The sequence below is a fragment of the Chamaea fasciata genome, unplaced genomic scaffold (genome assembly GCF_029207755.1).
Source record: "Chamaea fasciata isolate MVZ Bird 193981 ecotype frontalis unplaced genomic scaffold, bChaFas1.0.hap1 SCAF_3, whole genome shotgun sequence".
NCBI lineage: Eukaryota > Metazoa > Chordata > Aves > Passeriformes > Sylviidae > Chamaea > Chamaea fasciata.
This window is the reverse complement of record NW_027094088.1, coordinates 23,928,083-23,944,822: the sequence shown is the minus strand read 5'-3', so window position 1 is coordinate 23,944,822 and position 16,740 is coordinate 23,928,083.

Genomic DNA, 16,740 nt, shown 5'->3' with positions numbered 1-16,740 from the left:
GGGAAGGGTAGATGAAGCCACATGGAAGTTTTTTAAGCAAATTATTGAGCAATGTGGGGTGAGCTAAAGTACTGATTAATGCCTCAGAATGAAATACTTCTAGGTATTGCATCTTTTTCTTGACCTTGAGGGAGCACAGAATGCTCTTAAGTCTGATTTCCAAGCCTTTATTAATCAAGGGAAAAGAAACTGTGTTCCTTGGACTGTATCCTTTGCTGTCATGTACTTAGGCTAAATTACGCATCAAGCTTACAATGAGTATTTTGACAGTCCAAACAGATACATTAGTCATTCTGCATTAACTCAGTTTCTAGGGGAGTGGGAAAGTGCACTATCTGTTCTTATGGTATTAGAAAATATGCCTACACAAACCTCACATGATACAACAAGAATCATGAACTTCCTTTTCCAAGGCACTCTTTCAAAACACTGAATGGATTTGATGCGGAAAAATCACAGCAAGAGTTGCAAAGATATGGTCCAGGTGGGTTACCTGAAACTTCACATTATTAATCCACAATGTGATGACTAATACTCCTCTGAATGTTTGTCTCCAGATTATATGGTGATCTTTACTTTAGCCAAATCCCTTTACTAAACTTGAGAAAAGGGATTTGTGAACTAATTCCCACAGTCACCTGTAAGGATCACATATCATGGCACCAAGCATGAGGTTCTGTGCTGCCCCGATGTGTTGGCTCAGTCCCCAGGCTGTTGTAGAGGATCTGTGACCATCTCTTCTCCATTTCACTGAGTGCAAAATGGAGAGATTTTACAACTGCATGAATAACCTGGGGGATCTATCACCACAGTGAAGGGATGTGACTGAGGTGGGAATTAACTATGCCCAGTAAGGATGGATTTCGCCTTGGTCTTGTTCATGTTTGCCCTTGTAACAGTTCACAGGAAAGACACTGGTACAGCTTTAAATAAACCGAAGTAGACTCCAAATAGCTGCAAAGTTGCCTATTAATTAAAGATGCTTATGCTTATGATCCCAGGCAGCCAACACGGCTGCAGTGCTGCTAACCTCAGATTTGCTGTGGAATTGTAGTGTAGATGATCAGGTGTTTCCTCACTGAAGTGAGAAAAACATTGCACTATAGAATGTGACTTTATGAATGCATATTCTAAGTATGCTTTCTTTGCATGGTGTTGTGCTGCTGAGGGACTCACTGACATGCTGCTTTACTCTAGAGACATGTGCAAAACCACTGCTATCTGAAACAGAGTAGTAAGATTGAGCTAATACCAAAATGGCTCATGTTTACAAAAAACAAACCTGAGGTTTTTGGTTTTTTCTCTGCCTGAAATGAAACCTAGAAACTTGTTGCATGCTTCAGCTCACAGTATTCTAGTTAAAGTGTCACTGTGAAGCATATTTTCCAGATCCGAGAACGCACAGGGAACTGTAAAACATATGAGAGGATGACTTTATATAACTGTGGTCTGTTTCCTCACAGAATATCAGCCATGTTGCTAAAGACCTCATTTACATTGGTCCAATTTGAAAAAGAAAAGCCCCTAACTCAAGAACTTGTTTTGATGACCCTTTACAAAACCCAGGTAAGAAAGACTGGGATTTAAATCATCCATGATCTTAAACAGATTGGGCTGCACAATTCTATTTTTTATTTGACTTCTTTAGGGACCATGTGGTAGTTTGGAGCTTTGAACATGGTCAGGATTTTGCACTGTAATGGATTCACCACTGTACAGAACCAGCTTTAGTAATGCATTTTCTATCCACAAATCAGAGCTAAATATTCTAACATCCTCTTGATATTAATGAACTCTGTGAAATATTCAGCCATTTTGGGATAACCAGCAGCAAATATAAGCCTGCCTTCATTCGTCATTACACATGCAGCACACTCCCACAGTATTTTCCACAGGCTGCAGTCCAGCCTTCAGCTGGTGCCTGGGGATGCAGTTCTTCGTGTGACATCCACTGAGGCTGGACCCAGATGGGCAGATGTCTGAAGTTTTCAGACAGTTACTTAGTAGATGAACCAATGCAAAAACCAATTAATTAATGCCTTTTTCCTGAATTCTAATACAGCATTCTGTGCATGTCTAATAATAATAATAAACAATAAACAAGAACAGTGTTACCTTTTCAGTTATGAAGAAAAATGTGTATCTAAGTGCTGTAATCAGGAATAATCTGGGATTTTCCTGGTTTTCTTATGGTGACTGATCTGTGTTTCTCCTCCTACAAGCTAAAGGCTGAACCCAGCAACACTGTACATGGGAGAGACAAGACCCATCCCAGTTTCTTCACTGTCCCTTATCAGAGAAGGCACATTGACTCAACCTGTGAAAAGGGGAGAAAGAGGAAAGAGATAATTACAGTTTACTTAGTCTCCCTTCACTGTCTTAAGAAAATCCATACAAGGTAAAGTGAAATCTAGGCACAGCTCCTGGAGAGGGCTTTGCTAAATCATTTGTATCTTTCAATCACTATTTTTTCTACTAAAGAAATTCAGCAGCACTATCAGCCAGCTGAACTTTCGTAGGAGCCAAAGAATTCATATTCCTTCAAGTTTGCTGCTGCTATGTGCTGTAGAGATAGTGATAATATTTAGAACTTATCAAAACTAATATTAATTTTGTAGCTGAATTCAATGTTTTATTTTGTTTGAATTGGGCCCCAAACTGCCATCAAAAAAATTAAACTTTCCAGAATATTTTATTTAGGTTTATCTAAATGTGTCCCCTTCAATAAGACTGAAATACCTGGGTTTGACTCATTCATAAAGAAGGCTGAAATTAATATTTTGATAACACTGTTCACACAGAAAAAAAAGTGAAAAAATTAATACATCCCTGTGAAATGTTTCCTGTAATCCCCTCATCCATGTGGACAACAGGTCATTTAACAACTTTGACTGCACCTTGCTGTCACAACAGAAATAAAGATGTAAACCCCAAAAGAGACACCCTCAAACTAAGTTCTTTCTTATAAAAGAAAGCCTACTATATAAGGGACTTGATGTCTTTGACCTACCAATTTCTCTGGTGAACTAAACAAATTTCAGCCATCTGTTTTCAGTTATCTGGCACAAGTGCGTATTTCTCGTAGCTTAATCTTTGATTAAGCTGAGAAGGGAAATGAATAATTTAATTGAATTGCATTTCTATTTGGAAGATTTATTCCCAGGATTAGAAGCTGTCTCCTATCCCAGGTCACAGGAGCTTATGAACCCTGTGTCCTTAAGTCTACTCCTCTGTGGATGTTTGCCTGCATCATGAAGGATGTACATAATCTGATACCACTGATGGAATTACATCAGAAGAAGGATCAGAGCTGGAAAAGCTTAGAGAGCAAAATGTACTCAGAGGTGTATGGGATACTCATAGATAACTTGCTTCCTTGTAGTTCAGTCTGGTTCTAGCCAAGCATGATTAGTTCTCTTTTTTAGGCTTGCTACATTTTTTAGTAATTTTAAGAAAAAAAGAATCTCTTTCTTTTTTCCCTTGTAACCTTTCTAAAGCTGTTAGAAGAGTGCAGTGCTGTCTCAGATAAGCAAGTACACATGAGAAATTTTGGATAAGCCAAAATCCACCTACTAGAGGAAATTATTTGAGATTTCTCTAGAGATAACTCTGAAAATTCAAAATGTGGTTGGATTTACTCACTATTGCTGCAAGGTAATTGAAAATGGTCTCTAGACCTTTAGGCCTTACAGCTTTTTCTTCTTCATAGCACACGGTGGAAGAATTTATCTGGAAACTGTCCAGATCACTCAAAGACGTGTCATTTCCTCAGTTTCTAGGGCAAGAACAGCAGAAAGTAATTTTAATTTTTTCAAGTAACATAGTTATGCAACTTTAGATTTTATGAACCTGCATTCATTCTAATTAAAAGTACTATTTAATTAAACATAGGAGAAGACTGATAACATTAATCAAGGGAACATGAAAATAACTCATTTGTCTCAGCAATACTGAAATTCCTTCAGCAATAACTCAGATGAGCAGACGAAGAATGCCACCTACAGTTAAGGACAGGAATCTTGGTCTCTCCCAGGGTACCTGTTTTGGGTTTCTATACTGTGATCAAAACACAAAAGAACATTTAATAAATCACAGCAATACCAACCAAGGTAATTAACTGCTGAAGCTGGGTGATACTGCTATAAACAAGACCAAAAACTTTAGAAAGTGATTGTCCTGTAGGCTTGGGCATTCAACTAATTTCTTTCTTCAAAGAGCATATGCAGCTTCTTCCATGAGCCTATATGGTATTTTTTAAAACACAGTAGTCAGTGTGATGGCATCCAGGATGTCTACATTAAAATTTACAGCAAGGATGGTGAGAAGTTGAAATAGTGAGAGGTGCTTTACAACCTTTTCCACCACTATGCTAAAATTCAGAGAGTTCAGAGGATTGTGATTTAAACTGAATGCACTATGCTAGAAATGGTAGTTCATCTTTTTTCTAGCCAAAGTGTTATTAGACTATGTAAAATGTCTCAATACAAAGCATTCACTACTTTGAAATACTCTGCAGTACTGACAGTACCTGAAGACACAATTTTGAGTGTTGATCAGGTTGTTGCAATAAGCAATGCTAAAGCTAAAAGAAACCTAGAGTAAAGTATTTTATTCATCTCTTGTCTGTTATGAAGAACTCCCAGTAGGACAGCAGCACCACTGGCTACTTCATCCTAATTACCCCAGTACAGTGAATGTGATTCACTTGTTCAGATAGTGACCTCTTGCCCTTTTGATACTGTCCAGCTCTGAGCCCTCTGTGACTCTGCCTTGCTTTCCAGGCAGAATGATGCATACGCTGCTTCAAAAAGGTGGGTCACACAAAGAGTATCCAAGACTGTGGTCTGGGCAAATGAACACAGTGTCTGAGGTTTCTGGCTGTGGGATGATTTCCAGTTTTTGACAGCAAAACACTTCTGAGCAGAGTTTGCACAAGCAACAGTCCCTTAAATTCTAAACCTGGCCAAGCTACAAATTCTTTGGGCATTATTAAGGTGATTAAACTCGTGCTACACACTAGCATCAGGTTCATGTTGCCTTTTAGAAACAGCTGAGAATAATGAAACTGCAGTTTTACTCTCTGTTTTGGCTATAACTTGGACTTTACTTTAACAGTCAGTTTTCTAAAACCCTTCTGCAAATTGTGTAGAGAATTGCACCTTCCCTGTAACCTCAGGCTGAAGCTCAAAATGCTGCCATGGTGGACCCCTGTCCACCAAAGACCATCCCTGACTACGGTTGAATGACAGGCTGAGGTCCAGGGTTCTAATCATGACTCAGACATCAACTCCTGGCCTTGGCTGCAGTGACCTGCTTTCTTTCCCTTTCTCTAAAACAGAGAGATAAAGCCTGCTTTTAGAACACCATGAGATTTCAAGTTTACAAAAAGTTAAACATAAGAACGAGGAAGTGCAGTGTAATGATTTAATAGACTTCCCCATAGTATATAAAAGTCTTTGAAAGTAAATCTGTCCCAAATACTAAAAAAACAAGATATAATGCAAAAAGAATAAAAAATGTAGCAGTGACCTTATGGGTCATTGATTTCCTCTTTTTTTTTTTTTTTTTTTTTTTTTTTTTTTTTTTTTTTTTTTTTTTTTGTGAAGGCCTTTACTGACTGGGTGCTGAACAGCACTTTGCCAATGGTTCCATGGCCATGAGTCAGGTAGCTGGCACAGAGATCTGCCTTCCTGTTTTTTTAAAAGTTAGCTTTTTGTAATCTGGGTGTTGCTAAACCAAATCTTTCGTGAGTCTACACGATAACTCAGCAGAGATTGCAAGGCTATTGCAAGATATGCAGGGCTCTCAGTGTTATCAAGGGTATTGTGAATGTTGCGACCTTTTTGGTTTTCGCTTAAGGCTCCATTTTCTGGAATTCTGGCAGTAAATCTCTTTAAAAATGAAAATAAAACCAACAGTTTCAAGATCAAGGGCAAACAGAGCCCAGGATGTTTTCACTTTGACAAAATGCTACTGAGCAGAGCCTGGACAAACCACTAGTTTGTAACACTGGTTTGACTTTTGATTCCACAGAGAAGCTGAGAGAAGTCTTTTACTTGCATTTGCTTCCTTCAGAGTACAAGGGAAGGGGATGGGTTGAACTATTAGGTTGCCAGTATAAAAACAACCAAGGAACTAAGTTTATGCTGGAAATTGTGGGCACTTCTTGCTGGCTAATATCAGCTGCCAGGTGTATGTACTTGCTGCCTGCCAGACTGGAATTGGATGGACACCTCTGTCTGTCAGCTCTGTCTGTCCTTCCATCACTTCTTTTCCTTCACAAAGCAATATACCAGTTTCATGCAAGGTCAAGGCTTTTGCATTTATAATTTTCTTTAGGTCATTGGGAGCTGTGTCAGAGGTTTGAACTCAAAGAATTACTTCACTGCCAGTCAAGATATTCCTCCAAATTTGTGTGGCTTCTGTTTCCTTCAGTGCAAGAATCAGGAAGAGAAGAGGTAACACCAGCTGAGGTCTCAGTGGTTCCTCTGCAGAACTGCAGCTGTGGTTTTGGCTGCGACTGTGCCCCCTCTGAGGCAAGGTCACTTCCTTCCTCCAAAGGCCGAGCACACCGATGCCTGCACACAGCAGATGGGCTTTGGGAAGGAGCTGGGTGCTATGCTGGGCAGTGGTCTGGGACAGGGCTGCAGAGGCTCTGCTCAGGAGACCGAGGTGCAGTGTTTCCTACTATGCTGGTAGCATGGCCAAAGCTGATTAGAGCTGAGTCATTTTTCAATGGGCAGGTATAGCGCTTCTCCTTTTCTTACTTCTTTCAGCTGGTTTTCTGTAGCTCAAAACTTATGTTTTGATTTGAGCAAGGCAAAATTTCTGGGGAAAGGTAACAACATCTCAGAGAGTTTTGTCTTGTTGCAAGCCACCAGTAAAACATCCACATGCTAAAAGTCAGTCTGAGAGGAGGCACTAAAGGCTGTTCCATCATTCCCAAGAGTGGGAGCAGGACAAAGGCTGCTAAATACAGGGAAAACACTACTTTTTGGCAAAAATTGAGGTTGTCATCACAGATGTGTGTTTCTGATTGAAATTTTTGGAGATGGTGAAAAAAAGAGTATAAATTTATCTGTATCAATGTAGGAAATGCAGGTTGACATTTCTTACACTGATTTTTACCCTATGTCAGTTTTCATTTAGTCAGGGTTGTGGTCTAACACATATTAGAAGGTAGGTAGAAGGTACCTTCAAGGGATACTTCTGAAAGTGAATTTTTTTTTTTTGGGGGGGGGGGTGGGCAGGGGGAGTGGTGGTTTGTGTGTTTGATTTTTTTAGAATCAATGCCTATTATTACAAAACCTTTGATTTGGTGAATAAATGCATTCACTATGGATGGTCATAACCTTCCTGGGAAAAACAGGGAGCTTATAGAGAGAAAAATAAGAGCTAAATGTGGAAGTGATTAGTATAAAACCATGAGGAGCCCTGAAGTCTTCAGGAAACCATGTGGCCATTTGCATTTACATCCCCTCTAACACATTCATTGTTGAAGCCTAGAATCTGTCAACAGCATAAATCAATCCCCTGCACATAACACTGAGTTCAAGTTTATTATACCATCAAGGTGGAGCTCATCTATCCCTGCTGTCATGCTGCTTTAAATAAGCAAATAGATGAAGCTAATTTAAATATCATCTGGTTTTCGAGAGGATGGAGCTCTGTGCTTACATTGCAAAGAATTTGTGTTGGATCGGATTGGAAATAGCAGATCTGAGTGGGGAATTTTTTAAGTGAGGCAGAAGTGAAGGGGAGTGAAAACTGATACAGAGTTTTTATGTAATGCATCAAAGCCTTGGCACAGTTATCGGCTTTATGAATGTGCAATTCTTTCTTCTAATGTGAATTAATTTCACCCTCATGACAGAGCAGTGAGTATTGTGCTGCAGAGCTGGGCATTATTTTTTGGGCTCTGGTGCAATGAGCCCAAACTGGTGTGACAGACACATCCTGACTTCTGGGTTTGCTTATTCTTTCCCTAGAAGAGAGAATGGGCCAGCCATTTATGGCGTGGTGTGAATATATGTAAAGAATTACACAACTCAAGCGGGGATAAAACTAGTAACATCCTGTGGAGACAATTTTAGTACTGTTCATAATTCCCTCTATGCCTGCTAGAAACTTCTGTAATTCCTCCCTACATTTTAAACAATTTTGAAATACCAGGTGGATGTGAATGTTTCACCTACAAGTTGCTGAACTTTGGAACTCAGAAATAGGTTTTTTTGGGGTTTTTTTTTCATTTTCTGCAGATCAGTTTCTCAACATCCCTGCTAGGCAGATGGAAAACTCTCCATTCCTTTTTAGACACCATGAAGCAATAGAACTCAGAAAAAGATAAATTGTATTATTCTATTTTACAAATTCAACATTAATTTACGTGGCAGACTTGCTTTAAATGATCCAAATAAAACCCTGTGTCTACAGTTAAGTGTAGTTCTGTTTGTCTGGTTTTTTTCTTAATAATATATTGAAAAATGCCTTTAATCACCTTAATTGCATTTTTTGGGGGTTATTATGAAAAATTCACTCCCTCTTGGCTGGTTCCCTATGTCAGATACTCATGGTAGTGCCTGATGGGAGATCCTCAGTACAATTAACTATTTTCATTAAAGGGCAATGAGCACAGAGCCCCATTTCCAGGACATTCAGCTGAGAGACCTCAATCCCTCCTCATTTTCTGGTTTGTATCTTAAAAACTTCTACGAACAAACAAAACAAACAAATGAAAAAAATTCAGCAAAGAATCCAGCACCGGTTCACCACAGACTTGATGACAAGAAGGAGAGGCAAGATTGATGTCCTGTTCTTAAAGAGCTGCTTGGAGAGAGATTTTAGCTGAGATATCCCACTATTTAGCTGGTTGCTGTAGTCATTCAAGAACTGATAGTTGGAGAGGGAGGAATGGGCAAAACACCCTCTACTTCTCTCCCTGTGATCACTGACTATTATTAGAACATGAATAGCAAGGAAATGGACATAATTATCCAGCTGTGTAAGCTGCAAAGCACTTGGATGTTTCAACGAGCTATGGGCTCAGGTCTTGTGTGCTTGTGTTGGACACTGCAGGCAGAAGCTGACGCTGAGAGAATATGGGTATTTATTGGGTTTGGGAAGCAGGAGAATCAGCACTGTGGGGCTTTGGCACCTGAGGGCAAAGCCACCTGTCTATGGCAATGACACACGCACTCCTCCCCATTAACAAAACAGTGTGTGCCGTGCTCAGTGTCCACATCTGTCTCAGTTTAGATAGACAGGTATCTTCCAGGGAGGGTTGGAGTCTGTCTTGAAATGTAAGCCCTTCCTCCCCCTTTTCAAATTATCATAAATTTACAATTAAAAGGCTGTCAGGCAAAGATTTTGGGAATAGGTATAGCAGTTCTTTACTAGGGATATAAAAATACAGATGTTGTAGTACAGAAGAATAAGCAAACAAATAAACAAACAAGAAATCCTAGAAAACCCTGACAGAAATACAACCTGACACCCTGTTGGTCAGGGTGTTGGAAGCAGTCTAAAGTAAGCCCTCCTGGAGTGGCAGATGTGATTCTGTTGGAGTAGAGATGGTCCCGTTGAAGAAAAAAGGGTTCAGTAATGGTAAGATGGCTCCAGTCTCCCTCCAGGGATCTGGTGGAAAACTGGATACCTAGTGGGACTGTGGCTCCTTTTTATCTAGGTTAAGATGGTTTGGCTTCTCCTCCCTGTGTGGAGCAGCTTATAATAGTGCACTGTAATGTGTAATGTCATTGATGAGCTCTTAATGGTCCATTAGCAGAAGACATTCCCATGGAAGTAGTGAAACAATGAAGAGAGATGAGTAGCACTCTACCATCTGATAAGTGACACTGACCCATTTGAGCAAAGATAAGCAATTCTGCTCCACCCAGATGGAATAGAATAATATGCTCTTTACAAAACCCATGACAACATCCCAAACTCTGTAATAGAAACAAAAGCTTCACTTTTATTTTCACTGCAGAGCTTTAGCCTTGGCCTCTGTCAGTAGTAACAGAAAGCTATCCCTTTCGGTATGTGAGGATTTGCTGCTGCAGACCTCTGTGTTCACCAGAGCCCCCCATCAGCAGCAACATTAATCAGCACTTTGACAGCTCCGCAGAGGACGCCAGTGTGGAGTGAACAGCCACAGGCACTTGCAGCTGGGCACCGTGGGGCTGTCCCATGGCTGATGTGGGATGGGACTTCCCTGGGAGCAGGAGCTCACACCAGGCTGCCACTGCCAGCCCCAAGCTGCTTATGTTAGGAATGGGATGTGGGACGGGCTCCAGCTGCACCTCCTCATGGACACAGAGAGAGATGCTCCGTTGGCCACTGCCTGCCAATGTCATTAATCACTTGCTAATGTGGTGCGTGTGCTTAACTGGTACCAAAAATAAAGACGAGACAATGACTGATTGGAAAAGGATTTTCTTTATCCCTAATGAGCCACATGGAAGAAAATCTCCTGAATAATTTATCAGCCGGCTAATGACTCAATACAGCTTTTATAATGCTGACGGAATGGTGTTAAATTCATCCCTGATATACTCTATGGAATTGCACCAAGGAGCAATTTGGCCCAGCCAAGAAATTGCAGACATTTTTAACTGTTTCGGTATCAAAGGGGCAGTGAGTGGGGAGCAGCAATAGCTGGTGTCTGAAGGAACCTTCAGATTGTTTGAAATGAGTGGGATTTTTGGTTTGCTCATTTGTGACTTTAGATCCACAAACAATACCAGAAAAACTGATAAAGACTCATTTAGAAAAGATTGCATGTAGCCTTTCATTCCAAATAAACTAGATTTTTTTTTTTTTAGATTTGTTGGTTATTAACTTGCACATGATATTGAAGTATAACTCTTTCCCATTGATTTATCTTCTAAAAGTAAATATTTGTTGTCATTTCCCTTTGAAGCACAGGGAATGTAACTCTTCATCTGTCAGAAACTATTTATTAAAAGGAACTATTTTGGTAATAATAAACTTGCAAAAAAAGATACTAAAGTTTAGTGACATAATACAAGAAAATGAAGCAAGAAGCAAAACCTCTTCTTGTTTCTTATCCCCTCAAGATCTGGGTCCAAATTTTATGAAAAAGATGTATTTGAAAAAAAATACGGAACCCTAAGATAAAAGAATTGAGTCAATTCTCCTGCTGCTTTTTATCAATGAAGGAAAAAGAGCCAGGCAGGATTTAGGGAGGAAGGTGTAGGTACAGATTGCTCAGGAAAAGTGGAAATGGCAAAGACAGCTCACTTTGACTCACTGGGAACAGTGAGAAGTCCTAATGATTGGGCTTTTCTGTAATAGGCATTGAATGCATAGTAATTTTAAATTTAAAATTAATTTCCTGGTAGTTTGTTCTTAATAAATACAAAAGTCTCAGCATGGGGGGGGGGGGGGGGGGGGGGAAGGGAAGAGAGGCCAAACTTCATGTTCAGAGCAATTAGAATGTTTCCACCCCTACTGTGTCATGCCACAGTGTCTTAAAGTGTTGCCATGTATCAAGTACAAATTCTGGAAATCCGCTGAGTGCTTTGGAAGATGACGGATATTTGTGCTGCAAACTTCCATTGCCACTGTGTTTCTGCCACAATTATGAGCGTGCACTAAACATAAAGGCCAAATTTCATGTAATGGTAAAACGGCACATTTTCTGGATTCAGAGTGAGCGGAACAAAACCACTGTCGTGTAGCAAGTTCTGCAGGCACTTTGGAGCTGGCATTTATGGGATCAGAAATGACGCTTAGCACATAAATTCGGCGTGACACAGACAGCAGGTCTGGCTCACCGCACAGTTGTTTTACGAAAGCTCAAAATCCTCCAAGTTTACAAGGACAATAAATTCCTAAAACATACCAGTTCCTAAGCCGAAGAATTAGACATTTACAACTCGTGTTTCCCCACGGATATTCCCTGCGAACATAAATCCGCGCGTGCGTCACAGCTGCTCCCGCCGTGGGAGACTTTCCTCGCCTCTGCGAGCAAAGACAAGGCGACGGCAAACGCCCCCTGAGCTTCGCGGCATCCCTCCCAAATGCCACGGCTGGGGTGTGCCCGGAGCCCCCTCGGTGCGCCCTGCAGCCCCGCGCTGTCCGTGTTTTGGGTGAAAAGTCCCGGCTTTCGGCGCCTCAGGCGGCGCGGCGCTGCCCCCTGGCGGCCGCGCGGCGCCGCCGCTGCCCTGAGGGAGCCGAGGGGCGATGTCACCTCTGGCCGCGCGGGACAGAGCCGGGGGCCCGCGCCCACAGCCGCCTCCCCACCATGGGTCCCGCCATGGGCCCCGTGGCCGTGTAGTCGCGGTCCCCTCAGGGGCGTTTACGTGTGTATTCGCCAGATGTTTCACCCTCGGGAGCGAGGATTAGCGGCTGGGCAGCCGTGTGTCCTCACGGAGCCGTGTGCTGCCGGCAGGGCTGGGGTGGCTGACACTGCCTTGGGTGCAGAGTGAGGGCCGTGGGGGTTTGGGGCTGAGGCTCTCGGCAGCAGCGCTGGAGTTCTTCTCCTGTCCGTGCACAGAACTGAGCAAAGGGGTTCGTTCATAAATCCGCAGGCAGATTTTTGAGGCCGAAAGGGCACATCAGACAATCTTGCCTCATTTTTTGCACAGCAAAGGCTGCAGAGTTTGGCTCAGATCTGCACTGAGCTTCTAATTTGCTTACTGAAATCATCTTCCCCAGAAAAGCATCTACCCTTGATGTGACAAGTATCAAGAGTTGGAGAACTCACCACATCCTTTGAAGTTTTGCCACAGTAGTTTGTCACTGTCACAATTAAAATGTGCTCCTGCAATATAATTTGAGTTTTTGTCTGGCTCCTGTGGCTGCACACAGGTCTCAATCATTCTGTCCTTTAAGTGCAGAGCCCTTGAATCCCTATTTTTGTCTTTTCTGAAAGTTTTTATGTGACAATCAGCTCATCTTTCACTTTTATGATAGTATGCACAGATTGAACTTGCCAACTCTCACTGTATTGTACTTTCTCCAGCACTCCAATCACATTTGCAGTCTCTCAAATTCATCAACATACTTTTGAAATTACTCTGCTAAGCAGTGAGTATACAGAACGGAATGTGTGGGGCCACTAGTGTTATCAAATACCATTAAAAAGCGGGAATTTGTTTATCAGATGCTGCACTTTGTAGTAGAATTGGCTACAACTAGGCTGGTAGTAGATTTTTGGCCTTGAATTATAAATTTTGCACGTTAAAAAGCCAATATGTAGGACAAAAGCTTCCTGCCTAGGCTTGGACTGCTACGTCAGAGAGCCCTGCAGGTGTCTGATCGAGAGGATTGCAGACAAAGACTTGTTCCTAAGGGACCAGAGACTTTGGACTACGCTTCAGTGCCTGAAATAGCTCAGTGCAGATGTTTGATATGCTCAGCAAGGGCTTTTTAGGACTAAACAGAACCAACAGACTGTGGTCTCAGAGTCAAGAGATTTTGACTGCTGTCTGATGTAGGGGAGCTGCTCTGTTTGGTTTTGTGGGATAGCATTCAAGTGCCGGCAGTCTTCAGGTACAAGGTTTGTCTTACAGTTCATAGGAGTACAAGACCATAATTTGCTGTATAATCTTTAAAGTTTTAATTTGCTTGTTTTACTCCACTCCTGCTGAACAACCTTTTCCTGCAGATTTCCCTTGGCCTTTCTGGGGTTAGGTGTTATCTTGTCAATGATGTTCTGGGAACATATCAACCACCTCTTGTCCAGATTCCATTTCCTTCTGTATGTTGTGCTTTCCGTTTTGCTCTCGTCCACATGTGTTCCTCTTGTTTCATACATTGTTCAGTGTATGTTGTTCTTTCTTCTCACCAACTTGTTTCCCATTCAGCTGTGCCACTAACTTGGCTGAGCCTGAGATGTCTGTACAAGCCTTCTTATTCAAGGTCGTATACTTAGCTTGCTCTTGTTTGAAAGTTTGCTCATTCCTTTGAGGCAAAAGCTCCAGATATCCCGTAGCTCCAAGACTTTAACCAGGCAGAGGTTCAGGCACTCAGATGCCAATAGCAGAATTGGTAGCCACAAGCCATCAGAAATAGAAAGGCATGTATGCAGAAGTTTGGGCAGTTGACCTGTTGCAGGACTTTGCTGAAAATATTAAGAGGCTGAGTAGCAATTTCATAACATACTTTTCAAGCACTCTGCTGTTGAAAATTCCCATTTGATGTCCTCTCTGTGGTCAGATCAATGAAAGCAGCATGTGGGGGTATTTGACAGACCAGATGGAGTGGTTTGTCTCCATGCTGTTCCTGCTGGTTTGGGTCTGTATGTTAAGGGCGAAATGTTTGAGAATCTGCTCATTTGTGGATCTTATTCAGTCTTATCTGAAGATTTGCAAAAGAAGGGCAATCAACCCCCTCCCTTCTGCAGCACAGAAAGCAGATGATAATGTGATTCCAGTTAAATACCTGCCCAGATAACTGCCTGATAACACCAAATTGCTGGTGGTTCCAGCCAGAGCTGACTTGTTGGTTTCAGCAGTGCTTTCTGACGTGATGCTATTTGTGCCTAATTGTACATGGGCTCATGGCTTGAGTCCAGGCTTCCCACCATCCTCACTTCCTGTTATTGACTCATGTTTCAGCTTGGCCTCAGGCAAATCAACTGTGTTTTCTCAGGCAGGAAAAATCAAACCCGATACGGGGACGAACTTGACCCTGAACTGTGCCCTGCCAAGCACTCAGACCTCCAGGCAGTTTGGGCTGGTGACTTGAGGCCACATTTGACCATGGCTAACAAAGACACTCTGGGATACAGCTTGTGCAACTTCAGTGTGTGGCCACTCCCAGCTAACCAATTTCCTGAGCTGTTTCTTGTCTACTTACCAGAGTTATCCCTTTTCATGAGAATTTCCAAACTTTAAATGCTCCCTTCTGCACTGATAAAAGGGAGTGGAGCAAGACAGAAAAGTTGTACTTTCATAGCCTTTTTATGCTTTCATAACTGCTACTTTTTATACCCTTTCAGAGAATTGTCTCATTTTGATATTTCAGTGCAACATAGAAAATCAAATTGAATAGCATCACATCCTAGTGATTTCAAGTGATAAATAAGCTGAGGCATAATTTTTGTGATTTACAGGGTCTGCAGCCCCCTGATATTTGTAATGTGCATGTGATTAGCATCAATATTTGAATATCCAGATAGCCTATACCCTAACACGTATGATCTGTAGATTGCTCTTATGTCAGCTGACTTGCAGTACTCTACACCTGCCAGTCATTAATATCTCCTCAGTCCCTCCATAAAAGTAAATGTAACAAATAGAATTGCAAGTCCCGCTTCTGATTATGTGAAAAGCATGGACAAAAACTACAGATCTTGTGTATATGGGCTCTTCCATGGGGCACAGGCAGAAGAGATTCTAGAGGGCTGCTGTGCAGCAGCTATGCAGAAATGGGTAGGAGAGGGTCTTGTGTTTGCTGCTTTCAGTGCATCCTGCCACTGGGGATTGGATATGGAACAGGACAGGAGCCTGTTTCTTGATCTTTCTCTTTTTGCCCTGCTTTGTCCCTAAGGAGACAAAGGTCTTGTGATGGAAGCATTGCCAGCAGAACAAGTGAGGTGTGCCACAGCTAGAAGCACAGACCCAGTTAATAAATAATGGTAAACTTATTTTACAAGGGCTCACCACACTTTTAGGGCATCATCAGGTCCCATGGGGTTACAGGGCTGAGAAGGGTAAGAACAGTGGCAGAAGTCTGGAGATGGAGATGGTGGCTGAGGAAAAAGGATGAAGGGAAAATTAGAAGTGCAGATGCAGCCTTCTGCCTGCCAGCTGTGCCTACACCTCTGTACAAGATCACTTCTGTACCTGTAAGAGAAACAGAGCAAGGTGAAGGTTTACTTAGTATGAACAAAAATAAGATGTCAAATGGACGGAGTGCTTAAAAGCACCATGCTTTTACCTGCCTACCTGGTGAACTGATTGTACCCAGAGCAGACCTTTAGTTTTTCTCTCCCCACCCTCTCCATGCACTCCCACTTGCATGCAATGGCTATAAAGTCTTACAGGTGGGGACCTCTTTGTACTGAACACTGTGAGCCCTGGTCTGTGCTTTGGGCTGCTGTGTCATCAGCTTTAGAAGGCTGTTGATAATTTTAGTGACTTGTTTTTGATTGAATCAAGAATAAATGAGCCAGACAAATATATGCAAAATGTTATTTGAATTTGTAGGACACAAAAGAATTCTTCAATAAGGTCAAGCAATCCAATGCCATATTCCCAACTAAGTGTCAAATCAGTGATTTTTTTTAACAAAAAATAAATCCTTTTAAAAGGAGACTGATACTAGTGCCAGATCACTCAAATCACAACAACAACAACAACAAATATATTCCAAAACCCAAAAAGAGCTGGCTGAGGGAGCTGGGGCCCAAGGCAGACTGCAATTGTTTCGCCTTTTCTGGAGATAGAAATACATTTGTCTCAGAGGAAATAGAGCAGACATTCTTTGTAGCTGATTTCCTCCTAACTTCCTCTGTGCTAGAGATGCATGTTTTCCTAGATCTTTTTATGAAACTGAACCTTTCTGCTGTGATTTCACACTTCAGCCTCTTAAGTCCAGCTAGTTCTCAATGATATCAAATTTTGCTGATGTTAACATAAAAAAAAAAACCCCAAAACACCCCCCTAAACTTCTCTTTACTTTCCTTAGTAGGCCATTTCACCCACTTCAGAATATTCATGCACTCCAACTTGTGCTTTCCTTTATGACCAAGCTGAATACTTAAGTCGCTGA